Source organism: Schistocerca americana, chromosome 9, assembly GCF_021461395.2.
Source record: "Schistocerca americana isolate TAMUIC-IGC-003095 chromosome 9, iqSchAmer2.1, whole genome shotgun sequence".
NCBI classification, from domain to species: domain Eukaryota; kingdom Metazoa; phylum Arthropoda; class Insecta; order Orthoptera; family Acrididae; genus Schistocerca; species Schistocerca americana.
Genome location: NC_060127.1, coordinates 141633429 through 141640595, shown reverse-complemented (window position 1 = coordinate 141640595; position 7167 = coordinate 141633429).

The following is a 7167-nucleotide window of genomic DNA, read 5'->3' as shown; positions in this document are numbered from 1 at the left end:
AACAATGGTGAAGATTTTAGTAACTGCAGATGTGTCAAGTGCCTCAGTTTTGTTTTAAATTATTCTATTTACTTATCAATGACTTGAGTGACTCTGTGTTATTGGAAATTCTACCAGCACAAATAAAAATTAGTTTTTGGAGTATTATGAGTGGCAGCCAATCTTTTTAATACTGTGTGGCTGAAAAATTTCCCTACATAATTCTATATTCGAGTTCTTGATTATGTAGTGATGTCTGCCTATTTTCACTAAATGATGTAATGATCACACTAAAAGGAAACTTGTGATTTATTATTATTTAAAAGACAAATAATTGTTTTCTTCCTTAAGGATTTTGTTGTGAGGTGACATTATTCAAAGCAACAAAGAAAATATATTTGAAGTTAAACGTAACAACAGTTGCCAAGGATGAACAGGCATGTGTTTGTGGTATGATTTGGTAGAGGGAAAGGGTTTGCACTCCTAGGCTTTGAGTGAAGGACCTCAAAGGATTAACTGTCTTCAGAGTCCCGTCTTGCCATATAAACTGTGATTTTTCCTAAATTGTAAAATCCTGTAGTTTCTGGAAAAGATTCCTACAAGAGTGCCTCGGTTTTTATTTTATTTATTTATTTTTTAAATGGCTGTAGGTGATGTATTTCACCACCTCTAATAGTTTTGCGCTCCTTATCATGATGAACTGCAATCAGTGTTTCTTCAGGTTTCCAGAATATCACCCATTGAGATAAAAATTTCCAATCTCTTTCCAGCCTCCATTGCCAGTTCAGACTTTCTGTGACAACTATATTTTGCCTTCTTACTTCAGTTACCGTTGTCTGGTTTTACACAGCTCTCCAACCTAGACTGTCCTCTGCTTTTCTCTTCATAACTGTGTAACTTGTGTGCCCTACATCCCCTCGAAGCTGTTAATTGTAGTCAAGCTTGGTTTTTCTTCAAAATATTAATACATTTCTCAGAAAAGTTTTTCATGCTGTTCCTAGTTTGTGTTTTATACTCTCTTTGTTTCTGACAGTTTCAGTTATTTTGCTGGACAAATACTAAAATTCATCTGCTGCAGGGTGACCAGTAGCAAATGGATCATTCTCAAATAAGCAGTAGCATGTTAATATTTAAGAAAAGGAAAATGTTATTTATTCAGTATCAGAAGTTAATGTTTGCTGTTATGTATATGGTCACTTACAAAAACTGTCATCCAAGTGGCAGCCAAACCGAAAGTTACTTATAAGTCAGGTCAACAGGCATTTGTCAATAAAATCTGTGTTGGCCATCCGAACTACTATAATTGTGAAGACCAAGACAGATCGCCAATTGTACGAGATTCGACCTCCGGTGTGCCAGGAACAAATAAACATTTATTAAGAAAATAAATGGAGAATAGATAATTGATAAGACCTGAGGCCAGTTAGCACTAGAGAATAGTTGACAAGGACTGTCTATAACCGCCAAGAAGTTATTGTTATGTAAGACATTCAGAAATTGTCATACGGTACACAGAGAATGAAGCAAAATCCAGTGCCTCTCACAGCTGGCATGCGAAGTCTTCGACAGCTGGTGTAAACACAGCAGCTGACAGTAAATGACCATCTTGGTTGCTGTCAGCCCCTCAGGAGGAGTATCTCAAAAAGTATTAACCCCGCAGCCCATGAAAGGTTAGATACTTACACAGTATAATTATTGAAGAAATGACATCAAATCCCTCCAACCCTAGTTGAATGGGTATAGTAACCAGAGTGGACCCATCTATAATTATGTTCGACAGTGAAATCAATGCTGATGGCTGTTTTCCTGTTTTTTATTTACCGATTGGATTAATATTCACAGTGTCATGAAAATTTAAGTTTCCTAACATTTATTGTGGCATAATTATTTGTAGACAGAAATACCATGAATGTTGGTGGACTTCGTATGTACTATGTAGATTCAGTTAATGTAATGCAACACCATTGAAAAAGTTATTTAAGTCAGATCTGTAGTGAAAATTTTCGAATTTTAAGTTAGTTGTCTTTATGTCAGTACGAGCGTGTTTATGAGCACCGAATAAATCTTTGTTTAAGCTATATTCAAAAGGCATTTATTCCTAACATTAAGTTCTTGAGTTTTCTTCTTGGAAGTAAAGGAAAAGTGTGGTAGAAGACGCCAGTGAGGTCTCGTCACTCACAAAAGCAAAGTTGTGCAATGGGGATGTGGGGAAACCTGAAGAATATAAGGAAATACACCCTTGCAATTGGTTGATTCCTTCAATGTTTGGCAGCAGCATTGGGGCGACAATTGGTTAATCCCATCAATGTTTGCCAGGAGCATTGAGGCAGAGGTGACAGGAGGTGAGGGTACTAGTGCTGCAATTGCACAGTTTCTACATTTATATATGTAACCATTTTCATCCATCATTATCACTTATTTTTTATTTCTGACATTCTGTTTTATGTTGTACCTATGACTGTTAAGATAACTTTGCTGTGGTGAGTGATGTTGTGGAAGAGACAAAATAGTTCAGGTGCAGATCATTTCTTTCCCTTACGAATCAGTAATTTTGTGTGACAAAGAAATCACGATCTCCATGCCTGTAACTTCCAGCAGGATGGTGTCGGGAGTGATTTGTTTACTTTTTCGTCAAGGCATTTTTGTACAGTGATGGACGTTTACCGTTGCCAAAGGTTGGCGTTCAGTAACATTATGGCTGCTGTTACGTTACTTTCTTAGGAGTATGAGAGGTCACTATTTATGAAATTAAAGTAAGTGTAATTCTCATCATTCTGCCTGAACAATATATCTTAGCTGAATTAATGAACAGAAGCTACTAACAGGTGGCAACCATGATTTCCCAAAACAACTACAGTTTTTGTTTCCTTCAAACATATGTTGTCAGCACCACAAGTGCACAAAATTTTCATAAACATTGTCATACAACATTTTATTGCACTTAGTTCCCTGCACTGGTTAAAAAAATCATAGGGACTAGTAGTACTTGTCAAGTATTGTGGTTTGTTCTCAGTGTGGAAACTTCGCGTAATCTGAAAGTGAGCAACATTTCAAACAAGTTTAAAAACTTATAAACAAAAGAGCTTTGTCAACATGCCTCAAGACACAAGGATTCTGTTATCAGATGTATTCTAGTATTATTATTATTATTATTTTACATTTAAGGCCATGGCCTTGGTATTACGCGAGAAACTGGCTGCTAAAAATGCAATAGATCTCAGAATTGACAGTGGAATGATGTTCTTGGACGAACACTTGAATTTAACATTTTTTGTGAAGTGTGAATATTGCCATCAAGGTAGTAATTGGAAAAACTGTGAAGAGCACTGTGTATATTTAGCATTGGGATGACAAAGTTTTCTCCCTTACTTTCTGTAATCTTACAGACACATATTTGTTCAAAAAACAAACTTATTGTAAGGATCTGATACAAATTGCCATTTCTGGAAAGAAACCAAACCAGATAAATCAATAGTGAGTATACTCGAAGAGCTGCATGTACTGTTAGTATAGGCTCATCCTTTGGAGAAGAAAGTTTTCAGCTGTTTTGGGGGAAAAAGGATCGGCATTGTCTGTTGACAACAGAAGGGCCTGGAATATCTATCTATCTTTCTCCCCCACCCCCACTCCCTCTTTCTGTTCCCCTCATCTGAGTCTCCAGGTATATTTAGTGATATTTTCTTTTGTATGTATTACAGTGTGTGTGTGTGTGTGTGTGTGTGTGTGTGTGTGTGTGTGTGTGTGTGTGTGTGTGAATGTAGATGGCCATTGTCAGAGTCAGTGAAATTCTTGTGTTTATCACCGCACTGTCCATCCTTCATTGGTGTTTTCATTATTTCTTTTCATTTGTGGATATGGACATTCTTAACTGATGTTTGCTGCCCATTTTCCATTCACGTATTTCTACCAGTGGCAAGTAGTAAAGCAATTATGATGTAGAGCTGCTTACTTGCTGCCTAGTGCCAGCTGAGACGTACCAGTACTCTCGTGTACATGCGCCACTGTGGTCTCCTGCACACCTGTGTGTGCTGTTTCACGTAAACTGCTGTTCCACAGTGCTGTTGCTGCTTGTAGGCAAGACACTGGAAGTCAGAATTGTTCATGTTGGGGGGTCACCTGGCTGTTTCTGTCACCCCTCTAATCTTCCTCCTGGAGGTAAGAGGCAGTTTCATCAATACGCTGGCGCCTCAAACTTCTATCTGTCTGCCACACTCATCCTGGTAATCTGCCACTGCTGACATCTAGTATTGTCGTAGTCGGGTATATCTTTCATGTTCAGATATCCATAGCTAATGGGTTGCCCCATCTCACCTACATACATGAGTTTGCACTCACACCTGGTTTCATAAACTCTAGCAGCATTGTAGCTTGTCAACTGAACCTTTTGTTGAGCCAAGAACATCATCTGTTCTGTTGCTGCTTCGAAAAACCGGCTAGATACCTGCTCAGGAGAAAATTTTGGCCACATGTTCAGTGACCCCCTGAACATGTGGTGGTAGTGCGATGTTTCGTGCTTCCTTCTGGACTTCATTATTGCCTTCATGCTTTGCCACCATAGTTTTATCTAGCAGTCTCAACCTATCCAAAAAATCTACCTGAGGGTTTGGGGTTCAGCCTTCAAATGTTCTTCATTGTTTATCCTGTGGGCTCTCTTGGTTAAAGTGGGCAGGTTAGATTTCTTCTGCATTCAGTGACCCCCTGAACATGTGGTGGTAGTGCGATGTTTCGTGCTTCCTTCTGGACTTCATTATTGCCTTCATGCTTTGCCACCATAGTTTTATCTAGCAGTCTCAACCTATCCAAAAAATCTACCTGAGGGTTTGGGGTTCAGCCTTCAAATGTTCTTCATTGTTTATCCTGTGGGCTCTCTTGGTTAAAGTGGGCAGGTTAGATTTCTTCTGCATAAGGTGATGGTGGGAGGAGGCATTTAGGTACCTTTCAGTGCTGGTGGCCTCTCTATATACTCTATGGCCAAGTCTACCCCATGGCTTTCAGTAAACCTACAAATTAAGGAAAGGCATTCTCTTCTGTCTCCATAGTGAACCATGGACCTTCCCGTCAGTGGGGTGGCTTTCATGCCTCAGCAATACAGATCGCTGTACCATAGGTACAACCGCCAGTAGTTGCAGGGGCAAGAGTCTTGATGATTGACTGATGTGGCTAATTTTTACCAAAGGCATGGACCTCTACTGTTTGCTTACATGATGACTGCATCCATTTGGGTAAAATATTCCAGATGTGAAATGGTCCCCCCATTCGGATCTCCAGGCGGAGACTACTCAGGAGGATGCCTTCACCAGGAAAAACAAAATTGGCATTCTGTGGAACACCCCTTTATCAGGCAGGTAGGCTAGAAAAATGAAATAGGGAAATGGATTGGTTGAAGTTAGATATAGTGTGAATTAGTGAAGTTTGGTGGCGGGAGGAATAGGACTTGCGGTCATGTGAATACACGTTTATAAGTACAAAATTAAATAGGGGCAATGCAATTAACAATGAGTAACAAAACAGGAATGGGGGTAAGCTACTATGAAGAACATAGTGAATGCAATAATGCAGCCAAGATCCACATGAAGCCAACACCCACCACAGTTGTACAACTTCATATGCCAACTAGTTTCGCAGATGATGAAAAGATTGAAGAAGTGTATGGCAAATTAAAAGAAATTATTCTGATAGTTAGGTGAGACGAAAATTTGATAGTGATGAGAGACTGAAATTAGATAGGCCTAGTAGGAAAAGGAACAGAGGGAAAACCAGTAGGTGAATATGGACTGGGGGAAAGTAATGAAAGAGGAAGCCACCTGGGAGAGTTTTGCACAGTGCATAATTAAATCATTGCTAAATTTCTTTAAGAATCATAAAAGAAGGTTGTATGCATACAAGAGGCCTGGAGACACTGGAAGGCTTCAGATTGATTATATAGTGGTAAGACAAAGACATAAGAACCAAATTTTGAATTGCGAGATATTTCTAGGGGTAGATGTGGATTTGGACGACAAATTATTGGTTACGAACTGTAGATTAAAACTGGAAAACTGACAGACAGCACAGCAAAAAGTGAAAATAAATAGAAAATGTTTCTCTTTGACAACTCCTCCTATTCTGCAGATTATCTATTACTGTAATGGGTAAATGGTGATGGGCAGGAATTACTGACTAATGTATGCCTGTCTTTAGTTATGAAAAAAATAAAATAAATGTTGAGCACGGAGGCATATTTACAAAAGGGTGACGTCAATATACAAGACTCAGTACACATCATTACGGTTTATCATGCAACTGATACTTTGAACATGAAACTCACTAACTATTGGTATATCACATAGCATTGTTTAGCCTTATATACTTTGAAAAACTCAGAATGAAACTCAAAAGTAAAATTAAGCAGACGATCAAAGTAGGAATACATTCCAATTGAACTAGATTTGGGTATTCTCGAAAAACTCACAATGTTACTAGTGAGAGTTACTGGGGTAGGGGAGGGGGGGGGGGGGGAGGCAAATACGCTACTGTTGGAAAGGTAGGCCTACATCTTACACAGGTTAGACTATCATTACTAAAAACCTTAGGCCTACTTAGAAACATGTTAAAGCAAAATATCCATTTGACGGAGTCTTAAGCGATTTAGATCATTCCCTTACTTGCATTTATAGCATTCCACAATTCTGGAAGATGTTTAAAAAATGTCCTTTTTTACCATGTAATATGCTATACTTGGCCACATACTGAATCATGCCCCATATGTAAGATTTCAAAGTGAGAAGTCATCTAAACTACAGTGACACTAATGCACTGACAATCTAATAAAACAAGAACAATATTATGCAGGAAGGTACATATCTATGCAATTGTTTCTTTGAAATTTCAGTAATCATTCACTTTGAAATAATGTACACAAAACTAGTCACCATCAAGATATATAAAATAGGTTCTTCTAATGCAACTCATGACTGAGCAACAATTATTTATTTCGATTACAAGGCAAGTTGCGGACCTATTCTTCACCTGTTGCATGCTGCAAGTTCGTAAATTCTTCATCTAGTTGCCACGCAGAAGATAGATTGCAAGCCCTGATTCTTTCCTCACTGCACAAGTTTATGGGCTAACAAAGAACATGTAGTTATGTTTCTTTTTTTGCAAATGTAAACATTAAAAATGTGTGCCTGAGTTGAAAGCTGAAAATGT